A 16,249-nucleotide genomic window follows, 5' to 3' on the forward strand; every position below is an offset into this window, starting at 1 on the left:
CCCTTTCATTCCTTATTGTGTGTATTTCAGTTTTTTCTTTCCCCTTTTTGATAGAGTTGGCTAGGGGTTTATCTATTTTATTTATTCTTTCAGAGAAGCAACTCTTATTCATTAATTCTTTGTATCATTTTTGTAGTCTCCATTGCATTAATTTCTACCCTGAGCTTTATAATTTCTTGCCTTCTTTGGGCTTTGGGTTTGACTTGCTGTTCTTTTTCTAGAAGCTTGAGGTGGAACGTAAGATTGTTTATTTGTGCTCATCAGTTTTCCTGAGGTGGGAATTCACCACTACAAATTTTCCTCTGAGCACTACTTTCATTATGTCCCACAGGTTCCTGTAAATTGTATCTACATTTTTCTTTGGTTGTAAATAGTGTTTAATTTCTACTTTGATTTCATCTGTGACCCATTGGTTGTTCAGGATGATGTTATTTAATTTCCAACTGTTTATGGAGTTTTTGTGCTTTCTTTTGTCATCAGTTTCCAATTTCATTGCAGTATGGCCCAATAGTATACATAGGATTATTTCAATTCCTTTGCATTTACTTAAACATGTTCTATGTATTAGCCTATTGCTTATTTTAGAGAACGTCAGATGCACAGCTGAGAAGAATGTGTACTTTAATGTTTTGGGTGGAACACTCTGGAAATGCCTACTAAGTCCATTTATTCACAGGGTTTGTTGAGTTCTGTTATTTCTTTCCTAATTTTTTGTCTAGTGGATCTATCTGTTTGTGACAATGGTGTGTTAAAGTCTCATGTTATGATTGTATTGCTGCTTATGTCATTTTTCATGTCCATTAAAATTTGTCTTATATAGTTGGGTTCTCCTGTATTTGGTGCATAGATGTTTATGATTGTTATATCTTCCTCTTGAAGTTTTCCCCTCACAAGTATGTATTGACCTTCTTTATCTCTTTTGATTGCTCTTGGTTTGAAGTTCACATTGTTTGCAAACTGAATAGCTACACCTGCTTTTTTCTGGGTTACTGTCATGTGAGTATCGTTTTCCATCCTTTAGTTTTCTATCTATGAATTTCCTTTTGAGTTAAATGTGTTTCTTGTATACAGCATATAGTTGGATTTTGTTTCATGATCCACTCTGCTAGTCTGCTTCTTTTGGTTGGTGCATTGAGATTGGTTACATTGATGGCTATAACTGATATGTACTGGATTATCTTTGTCATGTTATTTTCCAGCTGTTGAATCCTCTTTTTACCGGGTGTTTAATTGCATGCTCTGTGTGGTGGTTCCTTTCTGTTGTTTTTTTGAAGTTGTGGTCTGTTTTATCTCTTTCTAGTGTATCTTTTAGTACTCTTTATGGGATTGGTTTAGTGCTCATGAATATCTTCAGTTGTTCTTTATCATGAAAATATTTTATTTCTCTATTAAATTTGAAGGATAGTTTTGCAAGGTACATCAATCTGGATTGGAAGATGTTTTTTTTTTTTTCAGTACTTGAAATGATTCACTTCAAGCTCTTCTTGCCTTGATGATTTGTGTTGAGAAATGCGCCGTGATGCTGATGGGCTTTTCTTTTTATAGGTGATCTATTTCTTTTTGCTAAGAGCTTTTAATATTCTGTCTTTTGTTGAGTTTCTGGGATCTTGATCACTATATGTCTGGGTGTAGATTTATTTTGGTTATGATTAACTGGAGTTCTATATGCTTCACTTATCTGTATGTCTGATTCTTTTTCCATGCCTGGGAAATTTTCTGCTATTATTTCTGCAAATAGGCTTTTTAATGTTATTTCTGTTGACACCTGCTGTTTTATTGATATCTATTAATCTGACATTGTTTTTCTTTGCTTCATTGTGTAGTTGTTGAATTGTTATTTCCTGGCTCCTTATTTTTAAGAGATCCTTTCATGTTTGTTAGAGGCGATACTGTCTTCAAGGTCAGAAAAATCTATCTTCAGCTTTGTTCAGGCAGTTTTGCCAGCTTTCAATGGAAGTTTTAATTTCCTGGATACCTGTTTGAATATGTTTCATGCATTCTAGTTTTTTTCTATATTGTTCACTCAAGGTTTCCATGAGTTGTGTATACTCTTCTATTTTCTTATCTTTGGGTATGCTGAACAATTCTTTCACTATTGTTGCCATTTCTTTTTCTACCTGAGACATTATTTCTGATTTGATGTCTTCTATGGCCTGGTGTTGTTTCTTTACTTCAGTTGCTATCATTTCAGAAATTTCAGATGTGTGACTTCCAGGCTCTTCTGTGTTAATGCCTCCTGGACTTGTTCTTGGTGGTGTGGAGGTCTGAGATTGCATTTTGCTCCTTCATGTTGCCATTTTTGAAGATCCAGAGCTTCCCTGGAGTGCAGCCTCATTCTCCTCATTGTGTATGAGTGACAGGGTAAGTGTCTGAAGATCTGCAGTGGTCAGTGCATCTCCTGTGCTGGTGAGTGGTGGCAAGGTGGGGTCTCAGGTGTTCCCAAAACTTTCTTGCATTTGATTGGCTCCCAGGCACGTGGGGTAAGGATGGGTGAGGAACACTGGAGTTTCTGAATCTGTCTGGGGTTCAGCCCAGCTTCCATATCAGTGGGAGGGAGATGCAAGTCATGGTTACTGAGGCTTTAGATATTGCCTAGGACTGAGCCTCTCTCCCACACCAGCAGGGGAAGGGTGAGGGTGGGCTCCCAAAGGCCACTGACTCTGTAGGTTTCAGCTGGGATCCCATGGGTATGCGGGTGGTCCTGGGAGTGACCACTGAGGTGCCAAAGGCTGTCTAGGGCTCTGTTTGCCACACACACTAGTCGGGGAGGCACATGAGTGGCTCACCTGGGTTCCTAAAGATGTCTGTGGTTCAGCCCAGCAACTGAAGACATGCTATGTGTGGGGAGTAGCCACTGAGGCCCCAGAGGGTGCCTAGGGCTCTGCCTGCCTCACTAACATTGTGAAAATGGCCATACTTTCCAGACTGTTATACAGATTTAATGCAATATCAATCAAAACTCCATTAGCATACATCAGAGATCTAGGGAAAACCTTCTTAAAATTCATCTTAAAGCAGAAGGGGCTTAGACTAGCAAATGCAATACTGGACAACAAAGAAAAGGAAGGAGGCATCACAATCCCTGACTTGAAATTTTGCTACAAATCTACTGTGATGAAATAAGCATGGTACTGGCAAAAGACTGGCCTGAGGATTAGTGGAATAGAGTAGAAGATGCAGACACAACTCCAAATACACTCAGCCATGTTATCTTCGACAAAGCAGCCAAATGTGTTCACTGGAAGAAAGATATTATCTTTAATTAATGGTGCTGGAAAAACTGGCTTTTCACACGCTGAAGACTAAAAGTAGACCCATGTCTAGCACCATGTACTAAGCTAAAGTCAAACTGGATAAACAATTTAAATATTAAAACAGAAACAGTAAATCTATTGAAGGAGAAAGTAGGTAGAAATCTTGAACACATAGGGGTAAGCCTAGAATTCATGAACTAAAACCAAACTGCATGGGAAATACTTCAAAGAATCAACAACTGGGATCTCATATTATTAAAAAGTTTTACACATCAAAAGAAATCACCACCAGAGTGAAAGGAAAACTGAGAAATTGGAAAAAAATTAGCCAACTCTCTCTCAGACAAATGACTTCTATCTAGAACATGTAAACAATTAAAAAAAATTAGGCTCCCAATGTTCAAAGACCCAATCCAAAACTGGGCATCTGAGATGAATACACACTTCTCAGATGAAGAAAAACAAATAGCAAATAAATGCATGAAAAAATGTTAAACATCACTGGTCATTCAAGAAATGCAAATTAACACAACACTGAGATTCCATTTCACCCCAGAAAGAATGGCTAACATAAAGAAATCAACTTATAACAAATGCTGACAGGGCTGTGGGAAAAAAGGAATTCTTTTCCACTGTTGGTGGGAATGTAGACTGATACAACCAATGTGGAAATCATTGTGGAGCTTCTTCAATGAAGCAGGAGTAGAGGTTCCATTTGACGCAGCTCTTCCCTTTTTAGGTATTTTTCCAGAAGAATTGAAAGCATCATACCACAGCGGTATATGTGCACCCATGTGTATAGCAGCACAACTTGTAATAGGTAAATCTTAGAAACAACCCAAATGCCCATCAACTAAGCAATGGATAAAAATATGTGGTATTTTTATACAATGTAGTACCAGTCAGATATAAAGAAGGATAAACTCATGGCTTTTATAGGTAAAGGATGCAACTAGAGACCACTCTCATAAGTGAAATAAATCAGACTCACATGTGTAAGTATCATATTCTCTCCCAAGTATGAGAAACTAAAAGAGTAAATAAGATCCAAAATGTATAATAGGTATTATGATAGGGAAAGAAACTACTCAAAAAGAAAGAACAACTAGGATGTGGGAAAGGAGAAAAGAACAAACTGAAGAATATATATATATATATATATATATATATATATATAAGATAGCTAAGATAAGTGCACTACTAATTTCTTTTAGTTAATTGAAGGGAATGGTTTGTGCTTATATTGTTTGATCAATCTTGCATGCCTATATCTGGAGCAACTACTCTGAAGATAACAATATGCAATATAATAACCATTGTTAATTTCCTACCATCTTGTTTTGAAATTTTGTATAATTTTTATTGTTCTTTTTTCTCTTTTAAATGAAAAAGAACCAATATCACTTCTAATTTATAGATGAGGATTGAAGCCTAGATATTAAATAGGCTTCCCAAAGCCCAAAGCCTTTGCAGACAAGGAGATAAAAGCTATATCTGCTTGACATCAAATATTGAATTAAACTGTTAATCTCTACTGAACTGATAATCTTTATGCTTCCTAAAATTTGCACTGGCACCTGCAAGTGGACAGCATCCAACAGTTATAATAATAGATGATTGCTTTATGGTTCACAACTTGCTTTCAAATACATTTGTATCATTTACATTATTCTTTGTATTATTTCTTGTATGAGGATTGTCAAGTCAGATGTGATTATGTCTCCATTTTCTAGATGAATTAACTGTCAATTAGAAATGACCTCTGACTTTTCCAGAATTAGTAATGAGAACTGCTAAGTTAGAGATGTTTACAAGCCCAGTTTCACTTCCAATGCCAATAACAAGTTTAGGGATTGGAAAGGGCAAGCTTAAGTTCAATGGTTCTCTAGAGGTACTCAGAGTTTGCTGAAAGCTGTCATGTCCACGGTTAAGTGAAAAGACATGGAATAGTATTAGCCAAGAGAAGAGATTGTGGGGCTGAGGCCAGGGGAACTCAACATGTGGAGCTTCCAGTTATTCTTTCCCAGGGGACAGTAGACAGTGCTGACTTTCCTGGTCTTCTTGTTATACTTAGATTTCTCCCCAAAGCATCATGTACTCATGGTGGGGCTTTTGGGAGTTGATTGGTCATGTGGATGTGATACTCATCTGTGATGAGTTTGTAGCTTAATGTGATGTTGGGAAGGGAAGCCTGGTTGGAGGAGCTGGTTACTGGGGCTGTGGCCTGGAAGTGTTTATCTCCCTCTCTCTTCTCTTGATCTCTCTCTGCTTCCTGTCTGCTGTGCCATGAACAAGCCTCCTTTGCTATGCTTCCCTGCCTGGGTGCCAGACAACTACGGACTGAAACCTCTACAAACCATGAGCCAATATGAACCTTTCCTGCTTTAAAATGTGGGTGTGGGGTATTGTGTCCAAGGAATGAGGGAAGTAACTAAGACAGTTGGCAACAGTGTGCAACAATGTGCACAGAGTACTCCTTGAGCCTCAAGGTCCAGAGTAGTTATTGGGATTGGTCGAATAGGGTGAGTTCACACTAGGCTGCTTTTAAACTCCAGTTCCTCCAAAGCCTGAGCTGATGCCTGTGGCCCACATGCCACACACATCCACCTAAATCACACTGTCATCTATGTAACATAGCCCAAGGCATCCAAGCTAGTAAAGACCTTTTATCAGGTGAGACTTTCCAAGGGCTTAACTACCACCTCCCACAAGTGGAAGAAAAGTGTCAGACCTTTCCTTGGGTGAGATTAATTCTTTATTACACAAATCTAATATCTAATAATGGATAAAGCTGCTTCTACGAAGGCCTGTTGTTCTAGTCCAGGTTCTTCCTGTTGTAGTTCTCTGGTCTGTAGATTTGTTCTTATCAGATCATCTTGGGCCTACTGAGCTAAACAGTGACTAATTGCAATGATTTCTGTGTGAGAAGCCACTTCTATGTATTTTGAAATCATTCTGTGTTTTCTTCATCACAGAGTTTGTCACTCTCTTCCAGTTGTGTGTTTAGTTGTCATAGTTATCTACTCAGCTGTAAACCTCAGAAAGCCAGGGACCATGTTGGAAGTGTTTCCTCCTAGCTCCATGGAGCCAAAGCTATCCTTAAACCCAAAGCAGCAAAGCACAGTGGTTAAAGGGCCACTCCTGAGCCCAACAGAGGTTGGTGTCAGAACACCTTGGTGCTTCCCAGCTCTACAGCATCAGGCATGGCACTTAGCTTCTTTATGTTTTGTTTTTCTCATACAGTTGTAATTTAACACTAGCTCTTAGCACTTGCCAAGCATGTAGTTAGTGTTCAGAATTGTTCCTTTATGTCTTTATCAATTGGAGGAGTGGTTGAAACTTAAGGAAATTCTGGCCAGTTATTTTATGTTTGTGCAACTAATGTTTGGGGTCCTTAGGATTTATTTTCTTAAAAAATTCCACCCTCGTACAATAAGAACAAAACCAAACAGAATTAAAGTTTCAGAAAAAGAATTCCGGATGAGATCACTTTTTTAGCTCTTCAGTGGCATTTTGGTCACTGAAATGGGAAGTCATGACAGCCTGCCCCAGGGGCAGACCTCCCTCCATGGAGGCATTGGCTCTCCCTCAGCAGAGAGTATGCAGACATGATTTGTCCCTCAGTGTAGAGGGCAGGAAAAAGTTGCACAGTTGGTTAGAGTAAAGCTATTTTCTTTTCTGTGAGTTTTTATATTCTTGAATTTTGCCCTTTTTATCAGAGTTTTTATTGTATTTGCTTGATAACTATTTGTGAATATTTTCCAAATATTCCTTTTGTTTTGGTACTGTTTTAGTGGTATTGGGATTGAACCCATCCAGTGTCTTTGCACTGAGCTGTATCCCCAGCTCTTTTTAAAGTTTATTTATTTTATTTTGAGATAGGATCTCACCAAGTTGCTCAGTAGGCCAGACTGGGCTCAAACTTGCAATCCTCCATATGTTAGCCTCACCAGTTTCTGGGATTATAGGAATATTCCTTTTCCTTTTCTATAAAATGTCAGTATTTTCTGGGCCACTTAACTTTTAATCTTAAGCTTTTGAGTTTTCCAGAGAATATGATCAGTGATAACTCTAAATCACAAGACTAATTCTAAATTTGAATTTGGTTGTAAACTATATTAACTCTGAAGTGCAATTCTGACTTTTGAATTTTCCCTTGGCTTTTTTCACAGTTTGATAACTCTCCATGGCACATCTTTTGTGTGAGCCCCATTCCCATCTAGCTGTGTCTACATTCCCAGCCTTCCTTCACTGCCTTGGAGATGAGGTTCATAATTGGCTGTCCTGTCCTCCTGCATTCTGCCAGCTTCCTGGCACTGTCCAGACTCTGCAGCCCGAGTCCCACTCTGCCCTCATACCTGGGAACAGACATCTCTACTGATGGCCTCTGGTTTGAGGCTGTGGGAAAGAATGGGAGGAAGGAGCTGACCAGGTTGGCTCCTCCTGTCCCTGTCCTCCTGCTTCACCACTTGGGCTTGGAGAATCCCTGCAGCCCCTGCAGGTGTTGCAGCACTCCTTCTGGGTAGGTTTGGGATATAGCTCTTTCTGCTTTTCACCTGTCAGGAATGTTTTAGTCTCCGGTAACTAAAGCTACCCTTTTATTTCTACATATAGAATTTTAATTAATCAATTTTTGATTGATTGGCTTTGTGCCTGCTGACAAGCACTCTACCACCAAGCTGTGTCTGCAGCCTCACTGTAGAATTAAAATAAAACCCCTCTGTCATGTCAACAAATTTGGGGCTGTGTATAGATTCTTTGTTTTTTTATGTTTACTGAAGTATTTCTTTCTCTTGAGCACCTAATATTTTTATTTGAATTCACTGGTACTATCCCTGTCTTGGCTTAGGCAGCTTAGATGGTCTAAGCCTCCCTGAAATTATAAAGCAAAATGTTACATATCTGTAAGTACATCCATTTCCCTAGAGCACAGCCATTAATTCTTGTTTTTAAATAAAGGCATGAACCAAAGAGTTTAATGTTTGCACAAAGCAGTGAGATAATGATTTCAGAACTCCAAGTCTGGTATGGAATTTTAGATTTCCTTTTAAGTATAATTTTGAGACCTGAGCACCTTTGATACAAAGAGGAGAAAAAAAAATTCAGGAATCTAGCATAGTCTCAAGTTATTTTTCTCATGGGTTTGAGTCTGTTTTATGGTTAACCAACATATGTCTTCATTTTTAGTCAAACCAAAAGAGGAGAAGAAAGAAAAGAAGAATCTAACCAGGGAAAGTCTGAGCCAGTAGCATCTCCTGGAGGCCTGCGATAAGCAGCATGCACTCACCCAAGGCAGAGGCAAGCGCTGGGTGGTGTTGCTTTGCCTTCTAATTCTATGTTTTCCTAGACAACAATGTCTTGGGTCTCTCTGCAGGAGTGACTGCAGTTACAAACAAAGAAAAGGAATGAGAGAAAACAATGATTTCTTCCTGTGTCTAAGAAAAAGGCACAGAGGTTAAGATCATAAGCTGACAAAAATAAGCCAGTCTCAGCATGTAGATGAACTGCATTTGCCTTAAGAATTGCACTGGAGGGGGTCAAGGATTTAGCTCAGTGGTGCAGAGCCTACCTGGCAAGCATGCGGTCCTGAGTTTGATTTCTGGTACCCCCCATCCCCACAAAAAATAATTGCACTGGGATTCTGGAAACACAGTGAAAGAGTGGTCAAGTAGCTCGTGGCTTTTTGGAAACCTTTTAATGGATCCTTATCAGCACTCTACAAACAGAATCTGAATAGTGACAACTGTGGATAATGAAACAGTTTGGACTGACAGAGAAAATAAATTTGCTAATCTCTATAATGATCCAGAAAATGTCTGGAGTTCATAAATAACAGTAAAATAAAAGCACGAACAGCCAGAAAGCTGTTTTTCCTTGGCTTGGCTCTGAGCACAGCCTGAAGAATTTGCTTGGGTTGAGAAATCTTGTGGTACTTATGGTATAATCAGGCAGAGGTTTTTAATTTTTTTTATTAGTAGCTCTTGCCTCCCAGATGCTAATGATTATTAGATCCAAATTGCCTACTGGAGCTGTTCAATGAGTTTTCATTCACATCTTCTCTGGAGTATTTGGGAGTGCGAGGGACTTATCAGTTATGGTGCAATGATCAACAAATATGAGAACTCTTTTCTGCTCTGTAGGCACTGATCCCCAGGCACCATTTATCTTCTTGACATCGACCAGAACCTTAGAGATGTACAAGAGTCTAACTACACTCTCTGGGTTGGAGGCTGACCTAGGTCTGAGAAAACTTTGTCATGACCAAGGACTGTTGCCTCACCCACCTCCCACCCATTCCTCCATGTCTCTAAGCCTTGGCAACCACTAAACTTTTCTCCATTTCTGAAACATACTCATTTGAAAATGTTATGTAAGTGGAATCACACGGTACACAACCTTTTAGTATTTTTTTTTCTGCCTCATTCCATGAAGAGTTATACAAGTTGTTTTGGATATCAGTAGTGTTCCATGTAAGTAGTGTGGTTCATTTAACCATCCATACAATAAAGTTCTCTAGCTGTTATGAATACAGCTACTGTGAACATTCACTTTTGTGTGAGCATAAATTTCCATTCCTTTATAATAAATGTTCAAGAGTGTAATTACTAAATCATAGGTTTATTTTTATAGGAGAATGCCAAAGAATTTTTTTCAGCTTGGCTATACAATTTCATATCCCCACTAGCAGTTAGATCCAGTTTTCCACATCCTTGTCAGTATTTTCACTATTCTGTAGCTATCCCAACAGGTGTGCAATGACATTTATTTTGTTTTTTTTTTTTTTTATTTTAAAGAGAGAAAAACAATACAGAACTTCAAAACTAGATGATAGGAAATTAACAATGGTTATTATATTGCAATTCTTATCTTCAAAGTAGTTGCTCAGAGTACAAGATATAGGCATGTAAAATTGATCAAACAATATAAGCCCTAATGGTACCTATCAATGAATAATAAAAATTAGTAGTACAATTATCTTAGCAATCGTGTGTGTGTATATATATATATATATATATATATATATATATCCCTTCCTTCTTTTCTCTTTTCCCCATCCCAGTTCTTTCATTTGAGCAGTTTCTTTCCCTTTTACAATATTTATTATACCTTTTGGATCCTATTTACTCTTTCAGTTTTTTACACTAGAGAGATAATATGTTTACACATGTAAGTCTGGTTTATTTCACTTATGAGTATGGTCTCTAGTTGCATCCATTTACCTATAAAAGCCTCAAGTTTATCTTTCTTTATAGCTGAATAGATAAAAAAAACCACACATATTTTTTATTCATTCCTCAGTTAATGGACAGTTGAGTTGTTTCCAATTAGCTATTATAAATTGTGCTGGTATAATCATGGGTCATGGATGAAATTGCTATCATTTCACAAATTTCATAAATTTCAGGTGTGTGGTTTCTATTCCTTCTATGTTACTGTCTCCTGGATTTATGCTGTGTGGGCTGGAGGTCTGAGATTGCATTCTGATCCTTTGTTTTGACATTTTCTGTGATCATTCTTCTGAGTTTTTATAGTGGGTAGCTATATTCCTAGTACGAAGGCCTCTGTAGCAAAAGTATGTTCTTCAGGGATGTCTTCTGTGTGTAGGAGATTCTTGGTTTGTGTCATTCCCAATTTTACCTTCTCAATTAATTGAGAGTGGGATGTTGGTTTCTGTTTGATTCCATCTCCAGCCTTCTGTTGTAGGGTTGTGGTGTGATTATTGCCCCAGAAATTCCCAATATTGTTACACAAGGGAGAAGAACTGATTACAACATATATGACATCCTAGCTACAGTAATATAATTAGCAATAGTGATAGCATCAAGCACAATTTAGAAATGGACAAACTTAACTATTGATTTTGTACTTTTAGACTACAGGAGCAAAGTCTATAGTTATATAACAGAACCAATTGTACATTAGAAGTTTGTATGCAAAGTGTTTCCCCTTGTTAGAGTGGATTTACCCTGTAGTGTGGAAATTTAAGGAGGATGGTGTGTAAGATAAAGATAACTGGAAAGGAAGTAGAAGGAGACTGGAGGACAAAGGATGGTCATATAGGGCTTGGCTAACTAGAGAAGTGAGTAGTAGAGAAAGCATGAAGAAATGCTCAAGGGATTATCTGAACTCAGTCTGTGGGTTTGAGGGATGGAATTAGAATAAGAAAAAAAATAGAAAAAATTGAGAAAAGAGAAAAGGAGAAAGGGAAAAGGATACCTTTTCCAAAACAATCATATGTGCAAGTTTGCTTCTAAGTTCTCCAATCTACTCCACTGATGTTTATATCTGCCTTTATGACAGTACCACACTATAGTATAATTTTTGCTATAATTTTTCATGTAGACTTCTAATATGTTGAGGCTGCTTCTTTCCACTCACAATATGTTGAGTTTTAAATTATGAAAATATGTTGAATTTTGTTAATTGTTTTTCTAAATCAATTGAGAGACAATATTATTTTTCCTTTATTTTGTCAATATTAGATCAATTTTTATGAAGTTTAAAATTTTCTTTGTTTCAGTTCTTATTTTTTATTAGAACATGTTTATGGTACATAACAACTACATTTCTTGTGGGGACTTTGTACATGTACATAACATGTCTAGTTTTTTTGCTATCTCCTTTTTCTTCATTCCATCCTCCTTATCTCCAGGTCTTGATCTCCTTCCCATCTGAGAAAGATCTATCTTCCTACTTCCTGTTATCTATATTTTCTTTCTCTCTTTATTTATATTTTATGTTTCTCATATAAGAGAAGTCATGTGCTGTTTAAGCTTCTGTGTCTTAATTATTTCACTTAAAATTATGGTCTCAAAAATGTATTTATTTTTCTACAAATATCTCAAATTTATTATTTTTTTATGGTACAGCAGTTTTCCATTGTATATAAATGGCACACTTTTTTATCCATTCATCTGTTGATGGACATATAGGCTGTTTCCATGGTTTAGTTACTGTGAATTATGCTCTAAAACTTGGGTATGCATGTATCATTGTAATATGATGTCTAAAATAAACAAAAATCAAAATGTATCAAACATCTAAATGTTAAAATAGAAACACTTAATCTACTGAAAGATAACATAGATAACGGTCTTGAAGACATAGCCATAGGCAAGGACTTTCTGAACAAAACTTCAATGACACAAGAAATAATACCAAGAATCAACAAATGAGATCATGTCAAATTAAAAACCTTCAACAAAGTAAACAACAGAGTAAAAGACAACCAACAACATGGGAAAAAATTTTACCAGGTATTCCTTGGACAGATGATTAATATTTAGGATATACAGAAAACTAAAAAACAAAAACCAACAGCCCCCCATAAAAAAATCAATCAAAAGATGGGCAATGGAAATTAATAGACATTTTTCAGAAAAAGAAGTAAAAATGGCCACTGAATACATGAAAAAATGTGCAACAACACTCCATTAGGGAAATGCAAATTGAAACAACAGTGAGATTTCATCATACTCCAGAAAGAATGGGTATCATCAAGAAATCAATACCAAATGCTGACAAGACTATGGGGAAAAAGAAATCCTTTTACATTGGTGGTAGAGATATAAACTGGTATAACTACCATGGAGATCAGCATGGGGATTGCCCTAACTCCAAAAACAAACTAAAACTAGAATTTCCATTTGACCCAGCTATTCCCCTTCTAGATATCTTCCAAAAAGAGTTTGACATCATATTACAATTCTCATATGTTTAACTAGCCATCCTTGCACTCCAGGAGCAAATCCCACTTGGTCATTGTACACAAAACTTTTAATATACTGCTGAATTTTGTTTGCCAGGTATTGAGGAGAAAAGCATTGCAATAAAAGGTTTTTATGTTTGCCTCCCTTGGATTTAGCTTTTATTGTAGGTGGGTAAAGGAAAAGGAGCTGATAGATTCTATCCTTATTTACCTAAATATCTATATCAGGTTTTTTAGAGACACTGAACTACAAATAAGACAAATACACACACATATGCACATTCATATGAAATTTATTATGAGAGTGGCTTACCTGATTATGGAGGCTGAGAAGTTCCATGATCTAGCATCTTCAAGCTGGAGAACCAAAAGTGCTGGTAGAATGGTATAGTTCAATCTGTGTCCAAAGACCTGAAAACCTGAGAAACTGATGATGTAACTGCCCATCTATGTCTAAAGGCCTGATAACCATGAATGCATTAGTTCCAGCTCAAGCAAAGGGAAAGCTAAGCCCCTCAACAGATTGAATGATGCTATCTTCACTGCTGAGGATGACCTTTACTCAGTCTATCAATCTAAATGCTCATACTTTCTAGGAATACTCTCATAGGCACAATTTTAAAAATAATTACCATGTATTTGTGTATTACTTGGCCTAGTCAAGTTGACACATAAAATTAACCATCACAACATCTGTATTCTGAGGTAGACCATAGGCCCATACTCCACCCCTGTGGGGAATTAAGTGACAGCATGTTAAAGCTGGTAGTACATTGAAAAATCTTCATGTCCCACTCTGTAGTCTTACTAAGAATGAAATAGAAGTTCTGAAATATCAAGAGTTTCAAGGTTAACCATAGCAACACCAGAAGAGGCAATCACTTCATACAAATGATGTAATGCTATTATTCATGTGGTTTAAGGACTTCTGGAAGTTCTACAAAAGTAACAGAATAAAATGTGACTAAGTGAACTCATAAGAAAAAGGCAGACACATCCAGGAAGATGGCAGAGTGGTGAACAGTGGAAAAACAGTCTCTCTGGGGTTTGGTGTCCAGATGTTGGAATGTAGTAACATAGGTAAGAGAAGGAGGAAAGTGGATCCCTGGGTTCCAACAAGGATCTAAAGTAAGAATTGAAGCTCATAGGGAGAGCAAAGAGAGAGACCTCAATCCAGAAGAAGGAGGTGGCAAGGAACACTTTATTCCTGAAACCTACTTCACTGTGTGTGAGGGATAGCTTGGAAATACAGAAGCATGGAAACTACTGGTGACCCCAGAGGCCTCCATGGAGAAATGCACCAGTAGAAGGGAACATTAGATGTCGTGGACTGCAGTGGGTGGTGAGTTATCCACATTCAGATGACACCCAGAAGAGGATGATTAGCTGGCAGCTATCTTGGAGAGGGGCCAGCTGATCTCAGAACTCAAAGCAGCTGCAGGTTGGCTCCATCTGGTACCTCCAGTGTGAGGGTGAGGCAGAAACAGTTCAGATTAGCAGAAGGTCAAAGAGCTAAGTTCAAGGCAGCAGGGAGCTGAGTTTAAGCTGGAAAGAGACAAGTAGAGAGTTGCAGGTGGGACAAATTGGGTTCCAGGTGCACAGCCAGCAACCAGCCTGAATGTCAATGGAACTGAACATGCAGGTTTGCTGGGATTATCCACTACCCCACTGTAAATCTATGGTTGGTTTATTGGGATTAATCAATATGGACCTTGGCTCTGTCTGCCTACTCTAACAGTGACAGCAGAGACATGCTCTCAAGTGGACATTTTTCTCTTCTCTTCATTTTTTTGCTTTTCTTGTTCTCTTGTTTTGTTTTATTTTTCTTGATTGATTCATTTTCTATTATTTAAGCTTACATTCCATTGTTTCTAGTTTTCCTGTTTTTGTTGTTCTGTTTTTTCTTTTGATTGCTTCCTTCTCTTTCCTTCCTGTCTTCTTCACCAGTTTCCCAAAGTTTGCCTAGTCTTCCTTTGTCCTATTTTTTTCTTCCTAAATCATTTTAAATTTTCTCCCCTGAGGATAAAATTACCATATTGAAAGACATATTTACTGTATACAATTTTCTGGTTTGTTTTAGTTCATATAGTTCTTATGGCTAAAGGTGGCAAATTAATAGTTACCATAGTTTGCCATTTTCTAGGTTGCATCTGATGTTATTGTTATTGCTGAGTGTATTACTTTAGCCAAGGTGACAAAATTGCCCTAATCAGCTGTTCTTTCCGGTATACCAATACATAGATTGCCAAAGGATCAGAAATAATATTATAGGCCAGTTTCAAAGAAATAGGGGCTAGGGCAAATATGCATCTACTTTTCATCCCTTAATAAATTAAAGAGGGAAGAGCTTGCAACAGACTCAAAACCCAAGTCAGCTACACCTGGAAGACATCTTTGAGAAGGGGTAATTTCCTAAGGATTTTACATACTAGCAATAAAGCTGGCTTCCTTAAACAATTTAAAAGCATAAACACAAGAATTAAGCTTAAATAATAGAAAGTGAAAAGGCAGTTAAGCAAGATGGAACTCTAGGCTTCAGCTCACCAAAGGCAAACCCATGGGACAATGAGGTGAAACCCACCTGGATTCTCTGAAGTGGTAGCAGCAACATAACAAAGCAGATGAATGAGGCTCAGAAAAAAATCAAATCAGAAATAATCTCTCAGATAACTAGAGATGGTGACCATATTGAAAGTCATGGTTAGTGATTCTAGACAACATACAGATAAAAAAAATAGAGCATCTTAGGAAAATGATGCACCCTATGAGGGGGAACATTGGCAAGAAATGAAATCCATGAAATGGATTTAATCAGATATCCAGGAAATTAAAAATTCCATTGGAAGTATATGCAGTAGAATGAGGCAATGTGAGGACATAATATCAAACCTAGAAGACAGGATTGTGGTTAGCAATCAGGAAAAAGAGATTTCTTAAACATAGCAAGGGACTTCAAAAATTCAACCCAACATCTGGAGATAATGGAAAGAAGAATAACATAAGATTGACTGGAGTCAAAGAAAAAGACAAAATACATAAAAACCCTGATCATGGAAGTAATGACGGAGCATGGAAAAAAATTGTGATGTACAGCTAAGTGAGAGATCTAGAACTCCAATTAACCATGATCAAAAAAACTAACACCAAAGGCATGTAATAGTCAGGATTCTAGAAATTCAGCACAAGAAAAGAATATTAAAAGCTATTGGAGAAAAGAAACAAATCTCCTGTAAAGGAAAATCCATTAGAATCACAGTAGACTTCTTAACACAAACGCTCAAGTCAA

General features: G+C 37.4%; 1 long non-coding RNA gene across 1 annotated transcript in view; it reads right to left on the bottom strand.

The window, feature by feature from the left end:
• Positions 1-16,249, bottom strand: part of LOC102024533 — a 38,204-nt gene that overhangs the window by 12,203 nt on the left and 9,752 nt on the right. Inside the window, exon 2 of the long non-coding RNA XR_259733.2 lies at positions 13,277-13,382. This is a non-coding gene — a long non-coding RNA (uncharacterized LOC102024533). The remainder of the gene's footprint in view (positions 1-13,276; positions 13,383-16,249) is intronic.

The sequence above is a fragment of the Chinchilla lanigera genome, unplaced genomic scaffold (genome assembly GCF_000276665.1).
Source record: "Chinchilla lanigera isolate Chin_1 unplaced genomic scaffold, ChiLan1.0 scaffold00007, whole genome shotgun sequence".
Lineage (NCBI taxonomy): Eukaryota > Metazoa > Chordata > Mammalia > Rodentia > Chinchillidae > Chinchilla > Chinchilla lanigera.